At 42.6% G+C, this 27,946-nt stretch overlaps 1 protein-coding gene across 1 annotated transcript in view; it reads left to right on the forward strand.

Moving 5' to 3' along the window:
• Rnf169 (ring finger protein 169) overlaps positions 1 to 27,946 on the forward strand; it is a 109,528-nt gene that overhangs the window by 45,368 nt on the left and 36,214 nt on the right. The gene's annotated exons all lie outside the window — the stretch shown is intronic.

The following is a 27,946-nucleotide window of genomic DNA, read 5'->3' on the forward strand; positions in this document are numbered from 1 at the left end:
TCAAGATCTTCCTTGACTACAGAATAAGTTTCAGGCCAGCCTGGGCTACATGGGTCTCTGTCTCAAAACCAAACCCCAAGCCCTTTTTGACTCCTTCGTGAGTCAGAGGCAAACAGAAGAAGGTATTTGGTGAATGCTGTTTTCCCCTCATTTCTACATTTAAGCCTCCAGTGTTTACTCTTCCACACCTTATACATCGTTATGAAGTCCTTATCAAAAATGAAATGTATATTTTTGCCATTTTTATGCAAAAGGTTGTGTGTTATATGCACTGTTGTGTATGTTGTGTGTGTGTATGTTACATGGACACATCGAGGACAGAGTAAGATGTCAGATACCTTCCTCTATGCCATTGGTTTAAACTTTCCTATTGCTGCGACCCTCGTGTTGTGGTGACCCCCAACCATAAAACTATTTTCCTTCTACTTCATAATTGTAATTTTGCTACTGTTATGAATTGTAATGTAAATATCTGTGTTTTCTGATGGTCTTAGGCAATCCTTGTGAAAGGGTCATTCAATGCCCAAAGAGGTTGAGACCCACAGATTGAGAACCACTGCTTTATGCCATGTTGCTTTGAAATGAGGACACCTTCCTCTATGCCTTATTGCTTTGAGATGAGGTCTCTGATGGACTCGGAAGCACTTCATGTTGCTAGGTTGACTGGTCAGCAAGATGGCAGCATCCTCCAGTCTGCCCATCAATGCTGAGGTGACAGACGCCTGGAGCTACGCCTGGCTTTTTCTATAGGGCTTTGAACTTAGGTCCTCATTGCAGATCAAGCACTCATAGCCCCAGAGCCGTCTCCCCAGCCCTGTAAGTTCCTTTGTTTGTTTGTTTACTAGTACATTCATAATACATTCATGCTGGAAGAGAAAACATCTTTAATATTCTTACAATTGTATGGAATGTTACTAAATGACATTATTTAGCCATCTCTTGGTGAATGTTTAAGTGGAATCTTATTTTTTTCTATTATAAACAGTTTTTTTCAAATTTAAATAAAAATTGTATGTGTATGAGTGTTTTGCCTGCATGTATGTGTGTGTGTGCCTGGTGCCCAAGGTGGCCAGAGGAGGGTATCAGATGCCCTGGAGTTGGTGTCCTAGATGGCTGAGAACTGACAGGTGGGTGCTGGGAACTGAACTTCTAGAGGAGTAAGTAGCTAGTGCTCTTAAGCATGAGCCATCTCTCCAGACTCATAAATAATTTTTAAAAAGTTGGTTTGTAAGTATGTGCATTTTTATGGAGAGGTCTCCCACAGCTTCAGCAGATTTTCGAAGGGTTGCTAAAGAAGAGAAGGAGGAAGAGGTTCAGAACTGTTTCCTTCTGGGTCCTCATTGTTCCAGAGAGAAGACTGAAGTGGAGGGGAGAAAGAACTCTTAGTTACAAGTTGCTGCAGTGAGGCAGTAGATAAACAAGAGCCGAGAGTACTGTGTACAAGACAGAACACAGACTTGGTGACTGTGAAAGGTCCATGTTGACTTTGTTTGGTTTTTTGATAAGATCTCACGTTGTAGTCCAGCCAGCCGGAATGAAGGAGGTGTGGAACTTGTGACTATTCTACTGCTTCTCCTGAGTGCTGAGCTTGCAAGTATGAGCTCCCAGCCTGGCTCCAGACGGCTTTTACTGGAGGGGCTGAACTATTTGCATTGCATTTCATGTAGTAACTCCAGCAGCAGGAGGTCTTGTGTAGGACACTAGACGTGTATCTCCTAGTGGATTCTTACATCAGTTAGGCCAGCTAATGAAGGAAGGAAGGGTCGGGGCTGCTTTGTTAGACTGGAAATGAAATTATATTAGGTTCAGTGCTGTTGAAGTGAGATTCTTTTGTTTTTATTTAGTTGTTTATTTATTTGAGGCCAGGTTGTGCTCTGTTGCACAGGCTGTTTTTAAACTCCTGCATTCAAGTGGTGTCCTCACACTTCATCCTCTGCATATGCTACTGAAGCTGCTTATTGGGGTTTTGCATTTGGAGACAGGACCTTGTGGAGCCTGGCAGGCAGTAAACTAGAGACCTTCTAATCTTGGTCTCCCAAGTGGTGGGATTCAAGCATGTGCCACTGTACACAATTTATTTATTTTTTGAAAAAGATTTCAAGGGGTTGAGGATTTAGCTCAGTGGTAGAGCACTTGTCTAGCAAGCGCAAAGCCCTGGGTTCAGTCCTCAGCTAGGGGTTGGGATTTCAAAGTACACTGTGGGACTGGAGAGATGGCTCAGTGGTTAAGAGCAATGACTGCACTTCCAGAGGTCATGAGTTCAATTCCCAGCACCCACATGGCAGATAACAACTGTCTGTAACTACAACATCTGACACCCTCACACAGACATGCATATAGGCAGAACACCAATGCACATAAAATAAAGATAAATAAATTATTAAAAAAAGTATACTGTCTCTTTTAGAATTGGATTGTCTATGAAGACAAGTGTAGTCTGTACTTGTTGAAAATTTTGGTTGTGTTTTCGACATTTTTGTGGCTTGACCTTTTATTTATCTAATTGAGACAGGGTCTCACTGTGTATCCCAGGATGGTCTCAAACTTAGAGCAGCCCTTCTCCCTGAGTGCTGGGATTCCAGGTGTGTACCACCATACCTAGTTTACTAGTTGTTTTTGCCGACCCGTGAAGCCCAGTCTGAAGGCTGCGGTAGTGATAAGATCAAGACCAACTCCAAGTTGAACTTGTCATTCTTTGAGGCTGTGCAGGTCTGTGTGGACATACTAAGTATTCGTACTGTCTTGAGCAGTGTGCAGGGGTTTATAATGAATACTACATTTTGCTAAGCATTGTTCATGCTGGTGAACAAAATATTATAAATCTCTTTCTCATGGAACTTACATTCTAAATTTAAAGGCATTCTAACATGTTGATTTAAAAACATTTACTACATAGGCATGCATAAATTTAGAACTGTACATAATATTTATATTTAAGCCTTATTGAAAACGATTAAGGAATTTTGAGAATTAAAGCCAAAGATGCTTCTGAATTATACTGTTTTTGATCTTGAAATGGGAACTTTATAGTTTTTTTTTTTTTAAGATTTATTTATTTATTATGTATACAGTGTTCTGCCTGCATGTGTCCCTACAGGCCAGAAGAGGGCACCAGATCTCATTACGGGTGGTTGTGAGCCACCATGTGGTTGTTGGGAATTGAACTCATGACCTCTGGAAGAATAGTCAGTGCTCTCAACCATTGAGCCATCTCTCCAGCCAGGGAACTTTATAGTTTTTAGGACAATTCTTTTTCCTTCTACTACAGGAAGTGATTGAAGTAATTCTAGTATAGACAGTATAATTCTAGTAAGTTAGACAAAGACTGATAACCATTTTAAGTTGGCAGGGTTTTTTTTTTTCTATTTTTGTCTTAAAAAATTGAATTTCAAAAAATTAGTAGATAAAAAAGTGAATAGTACCTTATTTAACCTTCCTTTTTTATTCCATAGTCTTTCTACACAAATATCCCTGTTTACACTTCCTGTTCACTTATGATTAACACATATTTTAAACATTTGCTTTCGGTGAAAAGCAAATAGTTTTGGTCTATTACTCAGTTGGCAGACAACATCTGCAATGTGTGTTGCCTAAGTTGCTTTGAGGACTAGTGAATAATGAAACTATGTGATTGTATAAAAGGACAGGGATTTCCCTGGTCTATAAGGATTTGTTTCAAGATCTATAAAGTGACTCATCCCTTTCTCCTTAATGACATACATAAACATGTCCTTTTGTGTTGCACTAAGCAGGAACCATGTGCCTCACGCCTGTTTACGTGCTGTACAAAACTCAGTGGAGATTACCTCACCATCTCTTCTGCCAATGAAATGAATTACTGTGGAAAGAATAGCTCAGATCTGTGGATTCAGATTGAGCAGCAGGAATTCAGGTGGTGTTTCCTCTCTTACTCCTGTTCCCTGACTTCTAGTTAATTTAGAAGAGTTGCCCATCCTGAATTCATTTGTATGTGAATTTACTCAAGAATATGATATCCATTTTCATCGCATTTTCTTTGATTAATTTACTGAATATTTGGTTCCTATTATTTTTTGAAGACATTTATTTGTTTTTATTGGTCCAGTCTGGTCCAGGAGTTAGAACACTGAGTGTCTAGGAGAGAGTGGAAGGATGGGGGAACAGGACTTGCTGGGTGATAGTGGACTTTGGACATCTTGCCCAAGAGTGAGGATGCACTGGAGAATTCCCAAGAGGAGTTCTCGTTTGCACTTTAGAGACTGATGGGGAAAGTGACACGTGTTGGAAACCCTAGTTGTCTTTGCAAGGTGGCTACAGTAGACTGCACCCAACCAGGCAAACTGGTGACTTCCCGTGCGTGCGTTCGCTCGTTCCTGAGCTTGCTGGGAGACAGTAGTCAACAGACACAGAGCTATCCAAACTGTTGAGTCCTTGAGCCCTGCTGTGTTATCCCCCAGCAGGCTCAGGGGATCTGAGTGAGGGAGGAGGTTCTGTTTTTCTCTTCCTAGGGGGTTGAGTTGAGGTTAGCCATGTGTAAGAAGCTAAGACTTCTGCAACGCTCTGGGGTTCTTCATGGGCTATATTCTTTGTGAAAGGATTGGCTATAAAAAAAATTTACCCTCCATCACAAAGAGAGAAGAAAAAAAATCTTGTCTTGATTTGCCTGGGCTTTTTTGCAAAGAGGAACTTTAAAAATTGTTTTCCTAAGAAACTAGAACACAGAATCTATAGCTTTTTCACATTTAAGATCAGAGAGGTTTTGGTTCAAATAACCTATGCTGAGAAATTAATAGAAAAAGTGTCTCTAAGCTAGTGAACTATGTAAGTCCCGTGGAGAAACTAAAACAAGACTATCAGGGACATGCTCCTACCCCAGACAGCTCAGAGTTCTTCCAGAAGAAAGAAGCCCAAGCTGAGGTAAACTCAGTGGAAATGATGGTAGAAGCCAACAGGGTTCCGCACAAAGGAGAGGTCACAGACAGAACATGGGGACTGGCACTCCTGGAACTGAGCAATAGCTCAGAGGATAATTAAAATGAGTGTAGTTCAGGACTGAAGCTATTCCAGAGCTGAATATCTTTTATATAAAGATATCCAGAATTGAATATCCAGAATTGAACACCTCAATGAACAAGCCATGAAATAATTTGTAAAACTAACTAGTGGAATCCATAGTCAGTGAGGGTGAACGGTGCTTTATACATATGAGAAAGTGGGTGAGTGTGTGAGGAAGCTCCTCAGATACACATAGAATAGAAAACCAGGAAAGAGAGCCGAGGGACTGATCAGGAAGCTCCAAATGTATTAATTCCAGGAGAAAAGCAGATAGAACAAGGGGGATGTAGGATCTGAAGGTAGGATGACTTGAGAGAATTTCAGAATTAATAAAAACCCTGAACCTTTTAATATTCATAAAGTCCAGCAAGAATTGAAAAACACAGAGCCATAACTAAACACACTGTGGTGAAACAACAGATATCCTCCCCCCTCCCCTGCTCCTGTGCTGGGGATTGAACCCAGCTTCTAAAGTAACAAAACCAAGTGGTCAGCTAAAGTCAGACAAATAGCAGTAGGTGAAATTCAGAGGTGCATGATAGAAAAGAATGGGGAAGTTTCCAGTGAGAGGAGAGGAAGTTTTGGCCTCACCTGATACATGCTGTTGCTCTCGATGCAGCCTTTCCAGTAGTGGTCATCTGCCTTAGGGGAGATGAATTATGGGTCATTTCTGTAGCTGTTATTACAATGAATGAACGAAGTTCTCATATCTCATTATGAATTAATCTTGAAAAATTGTACAGTGCAAAGTTAGAAAAGGCTCCAGCTGATGCCATGTATATAAATAGAAAGGTGCACAAAGATGGGCTTATTTGAAGGGGGCCTGAGATGAAGTCAGCAGTGAAGACTAGTCTTTCTGGTGGTTAGTGACAGAAAGAAATGGAGGACAGAAAGGGAGGGAGGGCCCATCTCTACAGAAGAGGAGCAGGGCAGGCGCCTTTGCGAAGTCCCCATTCTTGGGAGAGAGCTAAAGTGACAGAGATCATGTTTCTCTTGCTGCAGACTGCAGGAATGCCCATTTGTTTATGAATTGCTTCTGGTTTTCCAGTGGCTGGAGATAATTCACCTTATTTTGGTAGGAAGCAGTTAATGGTTAAAGGAGGTCAGGGCCAGGCCTGCCTAGTAAATTGACACTGACTGAAAGCTTATGTGCTGCTGTCCACTGTTCTGAATGTTTCCGTGTACATAATTCCTACTTTTTTTTTTAATTTTTATTTTGCAATACAATTCAGTTCTACATATCAGCCACGGATTCCCTTGTTCTCCCCCCTCCCGCCCCCATAATTCCTACTTAAACCTCATGCTCCTCTCTCCCTCCCTCCCTCCCTCCCTCCCTTCCTCCCTTCCTCCCTCCCTCCCTCCCCCCCCCCCCCGTGTGTGTGTGTGTGTGTGTGTGTGTGTGTGTGTGTGTGTGTGTGTTTGGAAATCTAGCACACAGAGTTCTTTACATCTGCTAGGAAAACGATTAGGTTCTGTAGTTCATATGAAACTTTTGGTGACAGGATTGACTGAAAGTGCTAAGATCAGAGATGGGGTCTGGGGAGGGTGGCCTGATTTCTGTGGTGCTGCACTACCTGGCACACAGTAGGTTCTTAAGCATGTGCTGGATGAATGGGGTAGCTGTCTGTATTAGAGCCTAAGTTCAGAATTTCTCTACTTTAACACCAACCTGATGGAGTCATGGACTGAGATTTTTCCGTTTTGTTGAATTTCTTTTTCTTCAGCAGCCAAGACTTATTATATATGTTTATCTGCATCAGTAACTTGATTATAATGTTTTGGATGATGTATGATGCTAATGGAGTAGTGAAAGTTACCTGTGAAAGGAGAGAGAGGGGCATTCTGCAAATGTACCGTTAGGCCAGAGGTTTTTTGTTTTGTTTTTTTGTTTTTTTGTTTTTTCATCTTGATAGGCACTGTAGTGTTTTTTTCCCCCCAAACATAATTTCTTTATTGAATCTTTGGCAATTTAACATCACGCATTTTCCTCACCTCCCAGTCCCCCATATCCTCCCCTCACCCCTGCAGTGCCCCCCCAAAAGAAAATTAAAAAAAAATCAAACCAAAGCATAGCAAGCAAGCAAACAAACAAACAAAAACAAACAAACAAACAAACAAGAACAACCAAACAAACAAACCCCTCTTCGATTCTTCTTCTTTCCCACCTCTCTAACACCTCTTCCTTTGTCCTGATGGCATTGGGAGTGGTGTGTCACATAGTCTATCCTTTTGTCCAATCAGCTTTACTAGCAAATGTGAGTCACTGGCTGGTTCAAGACCTCTGGTTTCTGGTACACCATCATCACTGGATCCTCACCGGAACACCTTTGGGATATCTTGTGGCCATCCTGAGTCCTGGAGATCCTTCGAATATTGTACCACAGGACCAGTCCCTTCACAAGTTCCAGCGGGTTCTAGATGGAGTAGATGTTAGGGTGGGCCAACCCAAGACCCTGCTGTGGGCCACTGGGGCCACCTGCTTCAGGTGATGGAGCAGAGCCAGCTCCCCTATGCCCCTGCCATCAGGGTCCATTCTCCCTTACCTGTGCTGAGGGGTGGGGCCATAGCTCCCAAGTGCAAGCAAGGGCCAGCTCTCTCTTCGAGAAGCTGGGCCAGCAAAGGGCGGGCTGGCTCAGCATGGCCCTCTGATTTCATCATGCATGGTTCCTATGGTCCCTGAGGTGACACAGGCCACAGACATGGCCCTCAGCAGCAGCTTGTGCCCAGACAATATCCTGGCTCTGGTGGAAGCACTGGCCACTCATATCAGGGTGGCCCCCCGGACACCACCAAGGCCTCAGGTTGCGGCTCCAACCCCAGGCTTCTGTGTGACCTTTGGTGACAATACCATACTCAAACTTCAGCACAGACTCCAGCTGTGTAGGACCATGGACCCAGACATGGTTCTCAGTAGCAACTGGGTCTGGAACAGCAGTATTTTTGTGTATTTATACTTTAACTGAGATCAGAAGGATTATAAAATGCATACATGATTAATAATATCTTCTGCTCACTACTAAAGTGTAACTATTTATTTGTATACTGGAAAGTATTCTGGAAGAAAGATAGTATGAAAAGTAGTGGATCTGAATGTGAATTCTGGCTTGAGGCCCTGTAGTAGCTGTGAGGCTTTGGGCAAGCTGTTTAAATTGCACCTAAAATTCATTTCTAAGTTTGAATAATGGTTGCATTGGAAAGTGATATGGACTAGGTGAGATGGCACATGTTGGGTGCTTTAGAGAAAGCAAATTCCTAATACTAGCTTTTATTCATTATTAATATATTCATTAACTATTGTGCCAAGCACAGTGCTAGTTACTAGGGATACAAAGAATAGTAAATCACAAGCTTCTCTGAAGACTGTCGAAGGAATTGTTTTGACAGTAGTGTGCAGAATGAATTTATGGAGAGCAAAACCAAGTATGGAGAAACTTAGTAGTCATTTGCATTCAGTATAGGAAAATTAAACAGCAGAAATGCACCAGGGCTGGAGAGATGGCTCAGTGGTTAAGAGCACTGCAGCTGGACTGTGGTGGCGCACACCTTTAATCCTAGCTTTCAGGAGGCAGAGGCAGGAGGATCTCTGTGAGTTCAAGGCTAGCCTGGTCTACAGAGCAAGATCCAGGACAGGCACCAAAACTACACAGAGAAATCCTGTCTCGAAAAACAAAACAAAAACAAAACAAAACAAAACAAACAAACAAACAAACAAAAACGCTGACTGTTCTTCCAAAGGAAGAAGTTCAAGTCCTAGCACCCACTTGACAGCTCACAACTGTCTATAACTCCAGTTCCAGAGGATCTGACACTCTCATGCAGACAGACATACAGAAAAAAAAAAAGCACAATGAAGAAATTGGTAATACTGTATGCTATTGTTTTTGCATTTCAGAGACAACCATTGTTAATGAGGATAAATTTTGCCAGACTTTTTATTTGCTGTTCCAGTTAGTACTAACTGTCAAGTTGACACAGACTAGAATTATCTGAGAGGAAAACATTGATTGAGGAATTGCCTAGATCAGATTGGTCTTTGGGCATTTTGGGGATGCAGATTGGTCTGTGGGGGGTTATTTGGTAATTAATTGATGTAGGAAGGCCCAGCTCACTGTGGATGGCACCAGCCCTAGGCAGGTGCTTCTGGCCTATATAAGAAAGCTAGTCAAGCATGAACCTTAGAGTGTGCCAAAGAGGAAGCTAGCAAGCAGAGTTCCTCAGGATTTCTGCTCCAAGTCCCTCCCCTGACTTCCCTCAGTGATAGACTGTGAACTGGAAGTGTAAGCCAAACACCCGATTTCCTCCCTAAGTTGCTTTGGTCAGGGTGTTATATTACAGCAACAGAAAGAAAACTAGAACATGTGTGAATAGGTATGTGTGGCTGTGTGCAAATTCAGGTTTATGTTTAATCACCTAAATGTCTGGAATTTCAGAGTCTGGGAAATTTCTACCGCATCATGATTTTACTTAAATTTATCCTGTAGTGTGTGAAATTTAGTAACTCTGTGTGTGTCTTGTTCTTGTAATTCTCTCACAGTGCAGATGTTTCTGGCTTGTTAAATAGGATATGAAGGATTTGTCAGCTTTAGGCATTGTTTGATATAGGCAGGAAAGTTTTGGAGGTAGAAGAATTCACATTTATGGAATTTACTTTGACTATATGCTAAGACTTTATACTGTATTTAATGGAGAATTCCTAATTTGTGTAAGGCATTGGACTAAGTTCCTAGAAAGGCTGGACTTGAGAGCAAAGTTTATTAAAAAGAGGAACACTGAGGGAACAGTGTGCTTTCGCATTTGCTTTGGAAGAATACATTCTGGGAAGCTTTAGGGGTGGTAAGGAGGTGTAACACAAAGGATAGTGTTGGCTGGTTATTCATTCCATTCTTTCCAGAGGGGAGTGCATGGCACTGCTGTAAAGACCAGTGAGCTGTGCTATCCCAGACTCGTGTTTTCAATAAGGCTGCTTAGGTGATTCTAGAGCACCATAATTCTTCAATGTAAGTGTAGACTCTTTGCACAATGGATTATGTCCATCCTCTTAACTGTTTTCCGTCTGTACTGCTATCCCTCTTTGGCTAACCAGAGGTGCATTTGGGCATTTTAAAAAGCATTTGGTACAGTAGTTGGATGAAAACAAACACTCACATAAACCAAACCAACAGCAACAGAAGACCCCAACCGAATGGACTGAATTGTGAACTAAAAACAAAATTGCAGAACAGATAGTCTTTATGGGTTTGTTGTCAAGGGAGCAGAGAATCGGTACCTGTGGGGTAAGAGCTTAAGAGGCTTTTCTCTTTAAGATAGGTGATACCAAGTCAACAATAGATATGTTACATTTGTGTATTATGGTAGAGGGGAGAAATTGATGGTTCCAGAGACTTTGAGTAGAGAACTGAATGTGGAAGTTTATATTCTCATTGGATAATTCAACAAACACTTTTTGAAGGCACTGAATGACACTTGAATATATACTTGGTGATCTTCTCTATCTTCATGCCTAGGCAGTGAGGCAGAGTCAAGCCTTCGTAGCATGTGTGATACTTGCTAATGCATTTATAGAATGCTGTGAGTGTCAGACGGGTAATGTACTTCTCTCTGGGTTAGTAGAAAAGCTTTAGAAAGGAGAAGGCAGGATTTGAAGTATGGATAGAGGATCATTCTGCGATGAAGGAGAAAAAACATTATTTTAGGAAGAAGCAGCATGTGTCAAGTCATGGTGTAGTTCAAGTATGACATCTTAGGAATAGTGGGTGAGGGCTGGTGACAGGTACTATCGGAGGAAAGGTAAAGATATACTTGGAGTGGTAAGTTTAGGGTCCTATTGTATAGATCTTGGAGGGAGTTAAAGGCTAGCCAAAGTTACTCATTAGGAGGATGATAGGGCCAGATCTCTTTATACAGAGCTAGAGAAGCAAAGTTGAGGATAGATGGAAAGACAAAGAGTTTGAGAGACAGGGAGGCTGCCATTGAATATGCACACTAGCTGTCCCCAGTAATACTGGAAGATTAGTTGACTATTCAGATAGGAGTTACTCCTATTTTATAGTTAAAGAATCAAGCTAGCTAGGAAGAATAGTGGAGGTACAATCCAGGATAGGGTACAATTGAGCACAGGTCTGTTTGGTTCCAGATCCTGGACTCTTTCAAACTTAGGAATCATTTTCCTGATGATTGTTGTCGTAGTCAGTGTCCTATTGCTGTGAAGAGACACCATGACCACGGCAACTCTTATAAAGGAAAACATTTAATTGGAGATGGCTTACATTCAGAGGTGTAGTCCATGATCGTCATGGCGGGAGTGTAATGGGAAGCATGGCAGCACACAAGTGTTGGAGAGGTAGCTGAGAGCTCTACATCTGGATCAGCAGGCTGCAGGAAGAGAGGCACTGGGCCTGGCTTGAGCTTTTGAAATCTCAAAAGCCCACCCCCCCAGTGACATACTTCCTCCAACAAGGCCACACCTCGTACTAGTGCCACTCCCTATGAGTCTGTGGGGGCCATTTTCATTCAAACCACAATTACGAATAATGTTTTGCCTTACATAGAAGAAATCAAAGGTCATTGTTCCATGGTGGTGGATGTGATGCTGTGGACACATGTGGTTCTTTGCTTGCCTTGGATGAAAGCTCTGAGGCCCAAGCCCTTCTTCTCAGCGGCTGCTGAGTCCTGTTCCTACATTTGATTCTGTGACCTCTTTAATCATAGGGTTTTACTGATGATCCATTGCAGGTTGCCTAACAAGAAAACATTGCTTTGGGGGCCATTTTTAGATTCAGTGTGGAAGTCTTATTTGCTTGTCTCTACTTTTACATCTGCCTTTGCAAGTCTATTGACCTCTACTGTCAGTCCTCTGATTCCGGAGTTGGCACACTGTGGCCACTGGTTAGAGCAGCTCCACCCTTCCTTCCGAAAGCGTTGCCTGTCCTTCCAGCCCTGCTCTCTTCCCCGTGACTCCTGACTGCAGCACTTGGCTGTAGGGTTGATTCGGCAGTTGCTTGTTCTGTGTGACTGTTAGCCCTGCAGCTCTTGTGGGACCTCGTCTAGATATGTCTAGCTAGTAAACCAAACTAAACTTCTTTGTGGAAGGTTGCATGCTCGTATTTTTGTGTTTTCTCTTCTCAGTCACTTCCCTTCCTCACTGCTCATTTCCTTTTTGACCTCCTAATATCTTGTGACTGTTTCCATGGTGTACACACACACACATACACACATACACACACACACACACACACACTCACTCACTCACTCACTCACTCCTATGTTAGCACTTTGATTTTCTTTTTCTCCTTTTGTGAATTCTATTAAGTCATCATTTTTTTCTAGCATGTCAATATTCTAACAATGGCTTTTCATCTTATTAAAGCAACGTATATTATTGGATATTCTAGTTACTGCCCAGCCCATTGCCCTGTGCAGTGTACTCAATAAATGAATTAAAAAAAAAAAATCCCCTTGTCTTATTTTGGGTTACTGTTGCTATGGTGAAACACCGTGAGCAAAGCAACTTGGGGAGGAAAGGGTTTATTTGGCTTCCACTTCCACATCACTGTTCATCACTGAAGGAAGTCAGGACAGGAACTCAAACAGGGCAGGAACCTGGGGGTAGGAGCTGATACAGAGGCCACAGAGGGGTGCTTACTTGCTCAGCCTGCTTTCTTACAGAACTTAGGACACTAGCCCAGGGATGGTACTACCCACAATGGGCTGGGCCCTTCCCCATCTGTTGACTCCCATGGGAGACCTTACCCTTTCTGAGGAGTGGATGGGGGAGTAAAAAAGACATGGGGGACGGGAACAGGATGAAAGGAGGGAGGGGAAACTGGTTGGTATATAAAATAAATTTTTAAAAGTTAATAATAATAATAAAAAAGGAAAATGCCCTCAGGCTTGTCCACAGCCCAATCATAGGGAGGCATTTTCTCAATTGAGGTTCCATCCTCTCAAATGGCTTTAGCTTCTGTCAGGTTGTCATAAAATTAGCCAGCATAGTCCTCTATATAATTTTTTTTCCTCTATATAATTTTAATAGCTAAATAATAGTCCATTGTCTGGCTAGTCATAATTAGCCTAATCAATCTCTCAGTGTTGAGCACTGAGGTTATTTTTGGTTTTCATTTTGTAGTGAAAATCTTTTTAACTTTTTTAAAAAATATTTTATTTATTTATTGTGTATACAGTGTTCTGTCTGCACACCAGAAGAGGGCACCAGATCTCATTATAGACGGTTGTGAGCCACCATGTGATTGCTGAGAATTGAACTTAGGACCTCTGGAAGAGCAGCCAGTGCTCTTAACCTCTGAGCCATCTCTCCAGCCCCTCTTTTTAACTTTTAACTTACGTTTCTTTGCATGGATGTGTGTGCGTTGGATTACAGCGTGCTTGAGGAGGTTGGAAGACAGCTTGAGGAGCTGGCTCTTTCCTTCTCTGAGTGGGCCCTGGGGTCAAATTCAGGCCGTCAGGCTTGGTGGCAAGCATCTTTGCCAAGCCATCTTGGGGGCCCTGAAAAAGTTTTATCTAAGTGTTTCTGTTCTGTTCTAAAACATTTTATTTAGATACATTCCTAGAAATTAAATTATTATATCTGAAGTTGCAAACATAAATTCTTAGTGTATGAGCTGTGAAATTTTGATTTGATTAATGCTTTACCAAGGGATGCTTTAAAAATATAAGCAGTGAAATTGAGTGTAATGGTGATTAGAGATGTTCAGGTTTATCCATTGGTAGGTAATCTACATACTTGATTCTAAATTTTACTAGCTTTTAAGAAAAGTTTTACAAAGATTTATTTAAAATATACGAGTGTTTTGCTTACATATATGGATGTACCCAATTTGTGTACCTAGTGCCTGTGGAGGTCAGAAGAATGCATCAGATCCCCTGGAACTGGAGTTATAGGCAGTTGTGAGCTACCGTATGAGTGCGGGGAATCAAACCCATGTCCTCTGGAAGAGCAGCCAGTGCTGCCCGCGTTCTTAGTTCTTAGCCTTTTCCCTCTCCACCGTCTTCTTTCCAGGCAAGCACTCTTGGTAGTGCCTCCTATAATTCCCCTGTCTTGAGTAAGGAAGTTAGCAGTTGTGCTGGTTTAGTATAGTTGACGCTTGGCTGTCGTCCACACTCTCAGAAGGAGCAAACAGAGAAGAGTAGATAATAAGCTTTTATTTCCTTTGTGGTGCTGGGATTTGAACCCACTGCCCACCTGTGTGATGTAAGTGCTCTGACTCTGAGCTGTATCATCCCCAATAGTGTGGGGGGCATATTAGTTTGGTTTTAGCACACATTTATGATTTACTTCTATTCCTCCTTTTATGCTGCAGAGTGTGTGCTTAATTTAACGTTAGAATTTCTCCTTTCGGAGGGCTGGCTGTGGTGGGCCAGTACCTATCATCTCAGCAGTCAGGGGACAGTGTGTTCGGGAACATGGTGAGACTCTCTTCACAGAGTTCTCTTTTCATATGTTCTGTTTGACAGTTGTTTGGAGGTTGGTGGATAGGCGCTTACATACATACATGGCTAAGTTGAGAGTGTATCAGTAGTGATTTGTTTTCTGTGCATCTCTGCACTTATGTTTTGAAGAGCTACAGTGTTTCCCCTTTATCTGCCAGGGACATGCTCCAAGACCCCAGTGCATGCTGGTAGCTGTGGATAGGATCAAGCTCTGATTTTTTTCTATGCACACGTTTAACTTTTTTAACTGTACCTAAGTCTCAGTACTGTGTTCAGCTGCCATAGACAGTTGTGGTGTCTTCTCTCATCTCAACCTCAGTATGCATCAGAACCAAGCTTCTTTTCTATCTTTGCTATCAAGATTTTTAATCATTTAAAACTGTTTTTACATTTATTTATTTTGTGTATACCTTTGTGTATACCTGTATGGAGTCAGAGGACAACTTATGGGAGTCACTTCTCTCCTTCCACCATGTAGGTTTCTGGGATCGAATTGATGTCATCAGACTTGGTTGCAAGTGCCCTTACCCTCTGAGCCATCTTGGTGGTACTATTTTAGCCTTTTTAGAGTGTTTTCCCATGGGTCTGTTAGGTTTGTCCCTTCCTTCTTACTCCTCTTTCATTCTTAGGACCTATGTCTCTGTTAGAGCATTCACTCAATCATAATTGCTCCAACTTCGCCTCCTCCCATCTATATCCTCACTTTTAGAGGAGTTTCATGCCACTTTGCCCATGCCCCTTAGAGGCAGAAATGCATTGTTTTATGTCTAGAACTAATCCTCAGGCTTTAGTCCCACCTTTTGGCCTCCGCTCAGCATCGCCGTCCATTGCTGTCCACCATCTCCTGTGTCCTTCCATCCAGATGGCCTCCGCTCAGCATCGCCGTCCATTGCTGTCCACTGTCTCCTGTGTCCTTCCATCCAGATGGCCTCTGCTCAGCATCGCCGTCCATTGCTGTCCACCATCTCCTGTGTCCTTCCATCCAGATGGCCTCCGCTCAGCATCACCATCCATTGCTGTCCACTGTCTCCTGTGTCCTTCCATCTAGATGGCCTCCACTCAGCATCACCGTCCATTGCTGTCCACCATCTCCTGTGTCCTTCCATCCCATGGCCTCCGCTCAGCATCGCCGTCCATTGCTGTCCACCATCTCCTGTGTCCTTCCATCCAGATGGCCTCCGCTCAGCATCGCCGTCCATTGCTGTCCACTGTCTCCTGTGTCCTTCCATCCCATGGCCTCTGCTCAGCATCGCCGTCCATTGCTGTCCACCATCTCCTGTGTCCTTCCATCCAGATGGCCTCCGCTCAGCATCACCGTCCATTGCTGTCCACTGTCTCCTGTGTCCTTCCATCCCATGGCCTCCGCTCAGCATCGCCGTCCATTGCTGTCCACTGTCTCCTGTGTCCTTCCATCCCATGGCCTCTGCTCAGCATCACCGTCCATTGCTGTCCACCGTCTCCTGTGTCCTTCCATCCCATGGCCTCTGCTCAGCATCACCGTCCATTGCTGTCCACTGTCTCCTGTGTCCTTCCATCCCATGGCCTCCGCTCAGCATCGCCGTCCATTGCTGTCCACTGTCTCCTGTGTCCTTCCATCCCATGGCCTCTGCTCAGCATCACCGTCCATTGCTGTCCACCGTCTCCTGTGTCCTTCCATCCCATGGCCTCTGCTCAGCATCACCGTCCATTGCTGTCCACTGTCTCCTGTGTCCTTCCATCCTATGGCCTCCGCTCAGCATCACCGTCCATTGCTGTCCACTGTCTCCTGTGTCCTTCCATCCCATGGCCTCTGCTCAGCATCACTGTCCATTGCTATCCACCATCTCCTGTGTCCTTCCATCCCATGGCCTCCGCTCAGCATCACCATTCATTGCTGTCCACCGTCTCCTGTGTCCTTCCATCCCATGGCCTCCGCTCAGCATCACCGTCCATTGCTGTCCACTGTCTCCTGTGTCCTTCCATCCCATGGCCTCCGCTCAGCATCGCCGTCCATTGCTGTCCACTGTCTCCTGTGTCCTTCCATCCCATGGCCTCTGCTCAGCATCACCGTCCATTGCTGTCCACCGTCTCCTGTGTCCTTCCATCCCATGGCCTCTGCTCAGCATCACCGTCCATTGCTGTCCACTGTCTCCTGTGTCCTTCCATCCCATGGCCTCTGCTCAGCATCACTGTCCATTGCTGTCCACCATCTCCTGTGTCCTTCCATCCCATGGCCTCCGCTCAGCATCACCATTCATTGCTGTCCACCGTCTCCTGTGTCCTTCCATCCCATGGCCTCCGCTCAGCATCACCGTCCATTGCTGTCCACTGTCTCCTGTGTCCTTCCATCCCATGGCCTCCGCTCAGCATCGCCGTCCATTGCTGTCCACTGTCTCCTGTGTCCTTCCATCCCATGGCCTCTGCTCAGCATCACCGTCCATTGCTGTCCACCGTCTCCTGTGTCCTTCCATCCCATGGCCTCTGCTCAGCATCACCGTCCATTGCTGTCCACCGTCTCCTGTGTCCTTCCATCCCATGGCCTCCGCTCAGCATCACCATCCATTGCTGTCCACCGTCTCCTGTGTCCTTCCATCCCATGGCCTCTGCTCAGCATCACCGTCCATTGCTGTCCACCGTCTCCTGTGTCCTTCCATCCCATGGCCTCTGCTCAGCATCACCGTCCATTGCTGTCCACTGTCTCCTGTGTCCTTCCATCCCATGGCCTCCGCTCAGCATCACCGTCCATTGCTGTCCACTGTCTCCTGTGTCCTTCCATCCCATGGCCTCTGCTCAGCATCACTGTCCATTGCTGTCCACCATCTCCTGTGTCCTTCCATCCCATGGCCTCCGCTCAGCATCACCATCCATTGCTGTCCACCGTCTCCTGTGTCCTTCCATCCCATGGCCTCCGCTCAGCATCACCGTCCATTGCTGTCCACTGTCTCCTGTGTCCTTCCATCCCATGGCCTCCGCTCAGCATCACCGTCCATTGCTGTCCACCATCTCCTGTGTCCCACTCTTACCTCCCAGTGTACTCATCTAGTTGCTGAGCAGCTTGCTTGTCTTTGCCGGTACTTTTCTTGATACCTGCCATAACTCCAGGCAGCCTGGTCTTTATTATGTCAGCTCCTATTGGTCCTTTCTTCTTCCTTCAGATTCGTCTGTGTATCCACGTTTACCTTATAATGTGCTTCATCTCAGAATTTGAAAAATTAGTTTGGTCTCATTTGTGCTTTGTGCTTTTATCATGAAATCTTGTTTTTCTTACAGTGCTTATGAAGTATGTAGATTTTAAATTCTTCTGACTACAGTGGAACAGATTGTAGCAGACAAACCCCTGCTGAGAATAACTAGAAGAGCCTTCTTTAAAAAAAAAAAAAATCCATGTGAGAGCGCTGTAAGGTTGCCAAGGCAGCCAGGGCTTCAGACGTTTGTGGGATTCTTGGCGAAGGGAGGAAGCAGCTAGTAAGAAAAGCAAGAAGCAGAGACAAGAAGCATCGCTCAGGGTGCCACACAGCCAGACCTGACAGGCTAGGGCCCTAGTGAGGAGGTGCATTCCCCACCTGCTGTCCCTGGGACATTTGCTGGCTGAAGTGAGCAGGGTAAAAGGCTGGGGAGCCTTCCAGAAGACACTAAGAAACAGGAGGTCTGTTTCTTCACTGTTTCTTCAGTGTTGAGGAGGAAAATTTCCAGGAGCTTCTGAGGAAAGCTGGGTCTGGTGAATTCCCAGGATCCTCACTGGACCCCTGTGGGGTGAGAGCAAGGTCAGAGTAAGGTTTACAAACGAGAGGCTGCAGGCAGTTTTGAGTCTGTTCATGTCCTGTTTAGGTTGTGGGGTGATTTACTCTCCTTCTGACTGATGTTGGAGAACATGGTGAGCCTCAGTAGGGAGATGATGCCATCCAGAGCTGCTGTGTTTTTATACACAGTGGATGACATCTTACCCCAAATCACCAGGCCAACTTAGAAGCTAGGAGAAAAGCAGACTTGTAGGAACGGCTGTTACAGAAATGGTGTCCCACTTACATAGTAGTTCGTTTAGTCAGTTTCAGTTTGAAGGTCATTCAGGTGGTAGTCTTAAGTATTGTGAGTGATCTGCGGTGAACATTCTTGTACATACGTCTTTGCACACTTAAATATCTTTAAGATATGGTATCTTGTGCATGCTACTTCAGTCTCTATGAGTTTGTATGTGTGTCAATCATGTTGATTTAGAGGGCATTGTTTTCTTGGTGTCCTTCATCCCCTCTGGCTCTTACACTCTTTCTGTCTCTCTTCTTTAGGGTTCCTTGAGCCCTAACGGGAGGGATTTGATAGAGACATCCTGTTTAGGCCTGAGTGTTCCAAGGTCTCTTATTCTCTGCATAAAACTGGCTGTAGGTCTCTGTATTTGTTCCTATCTGCTGTAGGAGGAAACTTCTCTGATGGTGGCTGAGCACTGATCTATGAGAATAGTCATTTTATTGCTAGTAGTGTTTGGTTTTACCCTAGGTCCCTGGACTGTCTCGTTTCAGGTTCTTGGTCACCTAAGCAGTGTCAGGGATAGTTCTGTCATGGAGTGGACCTTCAACCAAACCAGATATTGGTTGATTACTCCCAAAAACTTTGTGCCATCATTGCACTAGCATGTTTTGCAGGCAGGACAGCATTGTACATCAAAGGGTTTGTGGCTGGGTTGGTGTTTATGTTTCTCTTTTGGTAGCTTGCAGAGTACCTTCCTGTACCAAAGATGCTAGAAAACAGGAGTGAATGCTCTATGTAGTCATCAGCTTGGCTTCTCCATGTTTAAAGTGTTGTGTGGGTGTTGTCTTCAGCAGTGGGGCCTTATTGTCAGTTAGAAGAGAACAACCTATAGTCTTTGCAACAACCTGGGCTGTTGGGGATTCATGTGGGACCCCTGTGGCCAACAACTCAGTTAGATATAATCCAATCTCGGAAGCTTCATTTGGTGACAAGAGATGGCCAGTTTGGGCTCTGTCTCCCCCATTTTTTGGCTATTTCATTTAGATTGCCTTCATATATGTTTATATTTTAGGAAGTTTTTTCTGTGTTAGGTTTCTGTACTACTCCAGGGCCTACATGGGTCTGCGCCAGTTGGGGTCCAAGAGCCAAAAGGGGAAGTAGGCACATGCCCTCTTCCTTAACTCAGAAACAATCTCCAGTTGATAACCACTTGCAAATATAAATTTAGTTTCCTCAAAGTGAGTCTCAGTGGGGAAACAAACTACTCTTAAAGAGTAGACTACATGTCCACAGTAGTTGGTCAACAGAAAATGAACTCTACAGCGTCTTTGGAGATTCCTTGTCTTATAATACCTTGTCAAGACTCTTTTTTATTCTAATTTTATCTTACTATTGTTTATTTTTTATTTTATTTATATGTTTTTTCTCTTTTTTTTTTTTACCCAGCAGGGCTTTTGCGTATATGTTATGGCTTCCAGTTTAGTGTTTTTATGGGATTCCTGAGTGTGCGAATGAATGGGTCTCTGCTCCTGTGCCTTCTCTTGGACTCTTCCTTCTGTTCATTTGTTTTGTCCAGTTCCAATGTGTTAGTTTTGTTTTATCTTATTTTATTACTATCCCATAGAAGCCTGTTTGTTTTCTAATGAGAGACAGAAAGGGGGTGGATCTGAATGGGAGGGGAGATGGAGAGGAGCTGGGAGGAGTAGAGGGAAACTGTAATCAGGATATATAATGTGAGAAAAAAACTATTTTCAATTAAAAAAAAAAGAACAGTATCCTTACCAACTCTTGTCTATACCAAACTTTTTGATCTTTGCCAACCTGCTACATTAAAGTATTTTGTTTTTTGTTTTTTTTTTTTTTTTTTTTTTTTGGTTTTTCGAGACAGGGTTTCTCTGTGTAGCTTTGCACCTTTCCTGGAACTCACTTGGTAGCCCAGGCTGGCCTCGAACTCACAGAGATCCGCCTGGCTCTGCCTCCCGAGTGCTGGGATTAAAGGCGTGCGCCACCACCGCCCGGCAGTATTTTGTTTTTATAGTTTGTATAACCTAGGCTGTAATTTCCTATGTCCTTTTTTTTTTTTTTTTTTGTGTGTGTGTGTGTGTGTGTGTGTGTGTGTAAGTACACAGAATCTGAATCCAGATTGCCTGGGTTTCAATCATGGTTTTCTTACAGCACTGGGGCATTAGCAAACTAAAATCTCCTTACCTCAGTTTCCTCATCTGGAGAATGGTAATAAAGACACAGCACAGAGACATTATGATTAGTGAGTTAGACATGGGCCCAGCACACCCTGAGTTCCACACAGTTGGCTACTATTGAAGGATGCTTTACTTTTAGCCTGGTACAAGGTGAGTAAGGAGAGTGGCTGAGAAGAGTGAGCGTAGAAGGTTGAGAGCATTTCAGGCATAGACGTGGGGCAGAGCCGTAAACTGTCGATGGAAGAAGGAACGAGGTGATACAAACAACAGAGGTGGCAGAGACTGTGTCCCATGACTGTCTCTTATATGGTAGTGAAATATAAGTGGTATAGAGCCAACTATGGTGGTTATAGACAATTGTCCCTTTATGTTTGAAGAGAACGCAACACTCTTCGGTTAACCATTTTTCAGTAGATATTAATCTAACCGTGTATTTGCATGGTGGGAAATAACTCACCAAACACTTTAACAACTTACAACCTTTTGAGTTCATTGTTTTATATCATGTCTGTAGTTCTAAGATGCGGTTATATTATTATAAAATCACAAATAAGGAAATTCATGCCAAGAGAGTTTTAAAAAATTGTCTCAAGGACAAATAGCTAGTCAGTGAGAATATTCTCACTAAAATCTAAGACTTAATAGGTCTTCCAAAATTCTCTTTTATTCTGTTACATTCATAAGAAATTAAACTTGTGGTGGGGACCCTCAGTCATGTCCCAGAACTAGAGGACTGTTGACTTTGGCCTTTGGGGTTGGTAAGCTAGCATCTTCCAGTACAATAGAGTAAGGTTCTTTTTTCTAATGCTACATTGAAGGACTAGAGATGGCTTAGGAGTTAAGAGCATTGGCCTCTCTTCCAGAGGACCCATGTTCAGTTCCCAGCACCACACAGCAACTCACAACTGTCTGTAAGTCATCCACAGGCACCAGGCAAACACAGGTGCACAGACATACATACAGACAAAACACCCATACACAATAAATAAAAATAAAAAAGTACTACAGTGAGTATGGGTATTCTGGTAGTGACACTGGACCTGGTGCAAGTAGCAAAATGTCTGTCTTGTAGTTCATTTCTTTTTATTAACCAATCACTAGTCACCCTGCCCCAGGAGTCCTTTCTCAAGAAGGATTTTTAAGGATGTTTTTCTGTTCTTAGAATCTACATTAGACTAAAGTAAGTACAGTGCTTAAGTCACTGTCCACAGGTGTGTATCATCCTTAGACCATCTCATCCCTTGGGAGTTTCTCTTTCTGGTATGCATAGAGTCAGAGGGCAGGCATCAGGAAATTCTGTCAGCCCCTGGATTTGTTTATGAATGGGGGTAGTCTGTGCTCACATGCATCCAAAGCCGTGTCCAACACTTCTTTCTGCAAGGGAAGGAGTGTGAGTGGTTCTTCTCATGCTACTGAAACACTTGGGAAGTGTGTGAACACTTGAACAGTTGGTAGATGTTTTCCTGGGTAGACACTTTTAACCAGCTAAGCAGCAAGGTCTCATGGGATTGGTATGTGTATATGTATGTACACACACACACACACACACACACACACATAAACTAACTCCTCTGTGCAAGAGAGGGTTGTGCTGCATTTCCTATTGGCCTTGATGTTTTGTTCCTTTGCTGGTAGTAGTGTTGCTGGCATTTCAACCTCAGTTTCCTCTTTTTGGGGTAGAGGAAGCTGACATATAATCCTAAGAAGTGAGGAAAAATTAAGTAAAATCCCACATCAGCAGGTACAAACTGTCTTACAAATCACGGAACCAGTTCATACTAACTGATAATGTTAAGTGACCGCTACATATTCTCCATTCAACTGTGAAAGAATGATTTGAAAGAGGAGCTTTTGGACCAGCAAGATGGCTCAGCAGGCAAGGTGCATACTGCCAACCCTGACCACCTGAGTTCAATCCCTGGGACCCACACAGTGGGAAGAGTGCTGACTCCATGGTTGTCCTTTTACCTTTGCATGCACACAGTAGCACACACACCCTCTCCTGTAAGTTGCTAAACATGTAATAAAAAATTTAAAAGGGGAGCGTGCTTTCATTTTCTGACCTTTGCTTGGTCCATTTTCTCCATACTCATCCAAGCAGATTAAAATGTCACACTTCATAGAGTTTCAGAGACATTGTTTTGATGTTATAGTTATTCTAAGCCAAATAGCATTTTACCTGTAAGATCGAACTGTAGTGGAGTTTTACAGATTTTAGAGGAATGTTGACTAGGAATAAGAATGAATTAAAAGTTGATAGTGAACCACCAACTATAGATGTGTAATATTGCTGTCATTTCTCAGATACAAACTGGGATCTAAGAATTTTTAGAGCTAGGCATTTAGTAGTGCACATTTGTAATACCAGAATATAGAAAGAAAGCCGAGGCAGGAAGATCTTAAGGTTATCCTGGGCTACACAGTGTGTGTGTGTGTGTGTGTGCTGGAAAACCCACAAACTCAGATACTCACCAGGAGCACTAACAGGACTCAGCATGTAGTTGAGCTCATAGCTGTGATTTAGGACAGTGAAGTAATACTGAGGAAAATCAACAGAAAAAAATTTTGCAGGACAAAGTCTGGGGGAAATTAGGTACAGGCTTCCATAGTTTTCTCTCAGTGGAGTCGTGCAAGATATGTATTATTCCCCCAGCAAAGAAAGTGGAGCAATATGTGAATGTTGCCAACCAGGGAAACTTGCTGGAGGCTTACTGCCTAGAGCTTTTGTAGTGAATGGATCATACACACTTTCTGTTGAACAGGTACCAAAATTTCATACTCCTAATAGATAAGCAGGTGTTTCTAGAGTCAGTGATGTGCAACAAACCACTCTTACCAGAAAAGCCAGGGAGGGTAGGAGCCTACCTGAAATCCAAGTTCAAGGCATCAGCCAAAGGCTATCTTTGTAGGGAAACCTTCATAATGACAGGCAGTTAGGTCTGCAATATCTTTTTGGCAATTTGTGGTTTGTATGTATTTGATATTTAGTATATAGTGTGTGCTCATTAACTGTTACATGTTTTTATTATAAAACTATTTTGTACTTTTGAGACAGAGTCTTATTGCATAGCTCAAGGTTGACCTTGAACCCAGTATGTAATCTGGGCTGGACTGGAATTCACAAAGATCCTTCTCCAGTTTTCTGAATACCAGGGTTACAGGTATATGCCACATACCAGGCCTATTACAAGGATTCTTCATTGACTCGTAGTAATACTACTACTTATAATTATGTTTTCCCGTGAGGTAGATTAGTTTAAAAAAAAAAGTATTATGCTTTGTCGGGGGTCCCCACAGGCTTTACAGACGGCAGGGCAACAATCCGGGTGAGGGAAGAATGAAACTTAGCCCAACTTAGGTAACTAATACTGGACTAAACTTTGAGAGTCTGAGTTGGTTTATTTTAGCCATATTTAAATTCAGCATGATTTTGGAAAGTTTTCTGATAACAATTAACTCAATCCCATGAGTATAGCAGAGCTTAATACATGTTTACATTGAAATTCTTTGAGTACATCTGGCTTCTTTCACAAAGATGGGTACTATTGACTCAGAGATAGTGCCCAAGATTTAGGGTCTAGGGAAAATGACTATGGTAAACATAATGCCTGTGGGTGTCGGATTGGCCTGGCCCTAAGATGACGTAGAAGTCACTTAGGCTGTTGTAAAGCACAAGTGACGTCACTCAAGGATGGGTTTTATGGCCTAGAAGCAATGCTCAAGATTTAGGGGGAAGGAGTCTGGGGTAAGCAAAACATACATTCTGGGGAATACAGTAGAGCCTGTCTCAAAGAGCAAGGAATCACCAGGTTGTAAACTATTTCCTTTCCCAGCATTCCAGGAAGACAGGTAAAATCTTCCTTTGAAGAAACAAGCCTGTGTGTTTCACTTTTCCTGATTTCTTCAAGGCTTATCTGTGTGCACAAGGATCTCTTGCCCTCTACAGTATTTTTTTTTTAAATACAGAGATGGTGATGATGATGATGATTTTTTTTTTTTTTTTTTTTTTTTTTTGGTTTTTCGAGACAGGGTCTCTCTGTGTAGCTTTGCGCCTTTTCTGGGACTCACTTGGTAGCCCAGGCTGGCCTCGAACTCACAGAGATCCGCCTGGCTCTGCCTCCCGAGTGCTGGGATTAAAGGTGTGCGCCACCACCGCCCGGCTGATGATTATTATTGATGTAGGGTCTTATTATGTAGCCCAGGCTGGCCTCAGACCCAAGTTCTTCCTGTCTCACCCTTTGGAATGTTGAGGTTACAGGCATGAGCTATCATGAGTAGTTTAGCATTTTGCATTTTTAAATTATTCCAAACCAATATTAAGGTGATTTATGTCAGTTCTAATGTTAGTGAATATATGATGACATCCTACTCTTGTCTTCTGATTTCCAACAAGTTAGAGGCATCGTAAGATAGGATAGATCATAATAATTGTGGTCTAATTGCATATGAGATACATTGGCCAGTATTTTGACTCGTATTTGATAGATAAGTAGACTGAGGCAAAGAGAAGCTTTGATATTTCTGAATACTTTAACTTCATTGACAGAGAAAGTGTCTAAACCCAATATTATGAGCCCACCCAAAGAGTTGTGATGCCAGATGCTGAGTTCCTGTTTAGCCTTATATGAATTTCTTAATAAATGTTCCAAAGTGAATTTAGCTTTTTGTGGAATATGCATATAAAAACAACTAAGTCTGTGTTTCTTATAAGTAACTTGCTAATAAAACCAAGTTATAAGATAAAAAGCATCACACTGCTAATATCAGCTATAATCTTATATTTAATAAATTATGCTGTATTCTACTGTCTGAAATAATTTACAAAGTGTTTTCACTCTCTGTATACTCAATTTGATTCTTATAGCCTATAGTGAATGATATCGTTAATTAGAATTGTATTTACTATTATTCTGATTTTATAGAAGAGGAAATTGAGCCTGGTTTATCTGAGGCTCTGATTCTTATCTAGGGTCAAGTTTTAAATTTTAGATTATTTACAAGATGAGGATATTAAACGCTTGAGACTTGAAATTTTTATTCACTTTTGAAATTAGTGTATACTGGTTATACAAAATAATAGAATTTGTTGTATGGTAAATAACCAGCAAGAACTGTTTTAGACAGAGAAAATTTCCTAATGATAAACTAAGTTGTCATTTTTTCCAAGCTATCACTAAAGTATTTTTATTCTCTTGTGTTGGATAGTAGTCTTATTTATAAGCCTGAATAAGATTATGCTCCTTATGTTGCTCCTCAAAATACTTAGAATTTTAAAAAGTGAATCTGAGAAGATTGTTTTGGTTTGTACCAAAAGGAACTATGATAAAGTTGATTATGTCTTGGTCTCAAGGTCTTCCAAATATGGTACAAAATACAGAAGCTGTAAAAGAACAATTTGAGGTCAGGCATGGCATGCATGCCTTTAATCCTAGCACTTGGGAGGCTGAGGCAGGTCAATCTCTGAGTTCCAGGCAAAGAGCCCATCTTAAAAAAAAAAAAGGAACAATTTGAGTAATATATTACATAAGAATATCTACCATAAGCAGAATCCACATAAATGATAGATAAGAAAAGTGTTGCTCTTCAGATGGTGGGACTTTAACAAATCAAAAAGATGAGTTTATGTGAGCAGTAAAGGAAACTGATCTCAGAGGAAATGTAAACTACTCTTAGCTATGTGGAAGGCCCCAGTTTACTCATGAAAAAGCTAAAGTTTCAGCACTTGAGGTGTGCTGAACTGACGGCAGTTCCATGCTGTGCTAGTGGGGCCGTAACCCAGTGTCTTTGTCTTAGGAAGGGCTTGTTATCTGTTACACGCGTACTCATCTCGGGCTCAGCACTCAGTTGTCAGCGGGTGTTCTGTCGATAGACAAGCGGCCGTGCGGAGGAGCGTAGATGTAACGTCAGTGGTAGTGTTAGCAGTCACTGCAGCTTGGAGCCCACTGTGGTACCTGCCTTAGGTCTTTTAAAAATCTTTCTCTTTTTCTTCTTCTTGGTTTACTAGCTTCTGGTTTACTGTTTATTTCAGAGTACTATTTGAAAAATAGGAACAGCCAACCTTGTCAGTTGTAATCAGCAGAAATCTATATTTGCAAATTTAATCAGGAAAAGAATTTAATGAGAAAGAATATTGGGTAATAGTTGGTACTTGTGTAGCTAGTTAAAGCTCAACTTGGAAAATGGCAGCCAGTATGAAAGATTCAAATCTGCATAGTATGGATTCTTTGAGACTGTTTGAAATGTCTTTGTAATGGAGTATATTAAAATATTTGAATTTTCTTGTTTTCTTTAAGTGATAAATACTCTGTTCATTGAGTAGACACACATATAGGTAAATATGATCAAGTGTAATATTTTTATTGCATATTTTTCTGTTTATTTTTTACTGCCTTTTTGGTTTACCTAATGGGTGTTTTTAATTGTGGCATATTAAATTTCTTACCATAATTTTATATTAATTTCTCCTTAAAATTTTGCTTGTTTGCTGTGTTGTAGGTTCATACAAATTCATAACTGTTATCTTTTAATGACTATTTTGTGTTTTTAGGTAAGTAAGGAAGTACACTAGTTTCCTTTCTGTTATAAAATGCTGACCAAAATCAAGTTAGGGTAGAGAGGGGTTTATTTTAAAAGCCTGTGTAAGCAGGCACTGAAGCAGAAACCATGGAGGAATGCTGCTTGCTGGCTCAAGTACAGACTCCCACTTAGTTAGCTTTCTATACAGCCGAGGCCCACCTGCTCAGAGTATGGTGACTGCATGTTCCTCCAGTGGGCTGGGTCTTCCTGCATCAGTTCGCAGTCAAGACCATCTTCCACAGACATGCCAGGAGGACTTTTTCAAGAGGGGCACCACTGCAGTGCTTTTTGTAGGAGGGGAGAGAGATTGGCCTTAATTTTGGAAGCACTGCCCCTTTAATCATTCAATAATTTTTCCTTTTACTCCTATTCAAGTTTCTCTTCCATCTTTGCCATGCACCTGTGGTGCTGTGTTAAGCAGATCATTAGACCCACAGTTGCCTACCTCAGTTGTAGAATAGATAATGCCAACTGTAATGTTGTTGTGAAAGTTTCACAGACAAATGTGTGAAGTATCTTACCTGTAATAGGATTTCAGTACGTGCGTTTGAAGTATTTTTTTTTTTTAAAGATGTTTTTGTGATGAGTGTTTGGCCTGCAGGTATTTTGTACATAACATGCGTGTCTGGTGCCTGTGGAGATCTGAAGATGGCTTGGGTCCCTTGGAACTGGAATTACAGATGGCTGTGAGCCACTGTGTAGGTTCTGGGAACTAAAGCCAGGTTCTCTGGAAGAGCAGCTGATGC

The sequence above is a fragment of the Peromyscus eremicus genome, chromosome 1, assembly GCF_949786415.1.
Source record: "Peromyscus eremicus chromosome 1, PerEre_H2_v1, whole genome shotgun sequence".
Taxonomy (NCBI): domain Eukaryota; kingdom Metazoa; phylum Chordata; class Mammalia; order Rodentia; family Cricetidae; genus Peromyscus; species Peromyscus eremicus.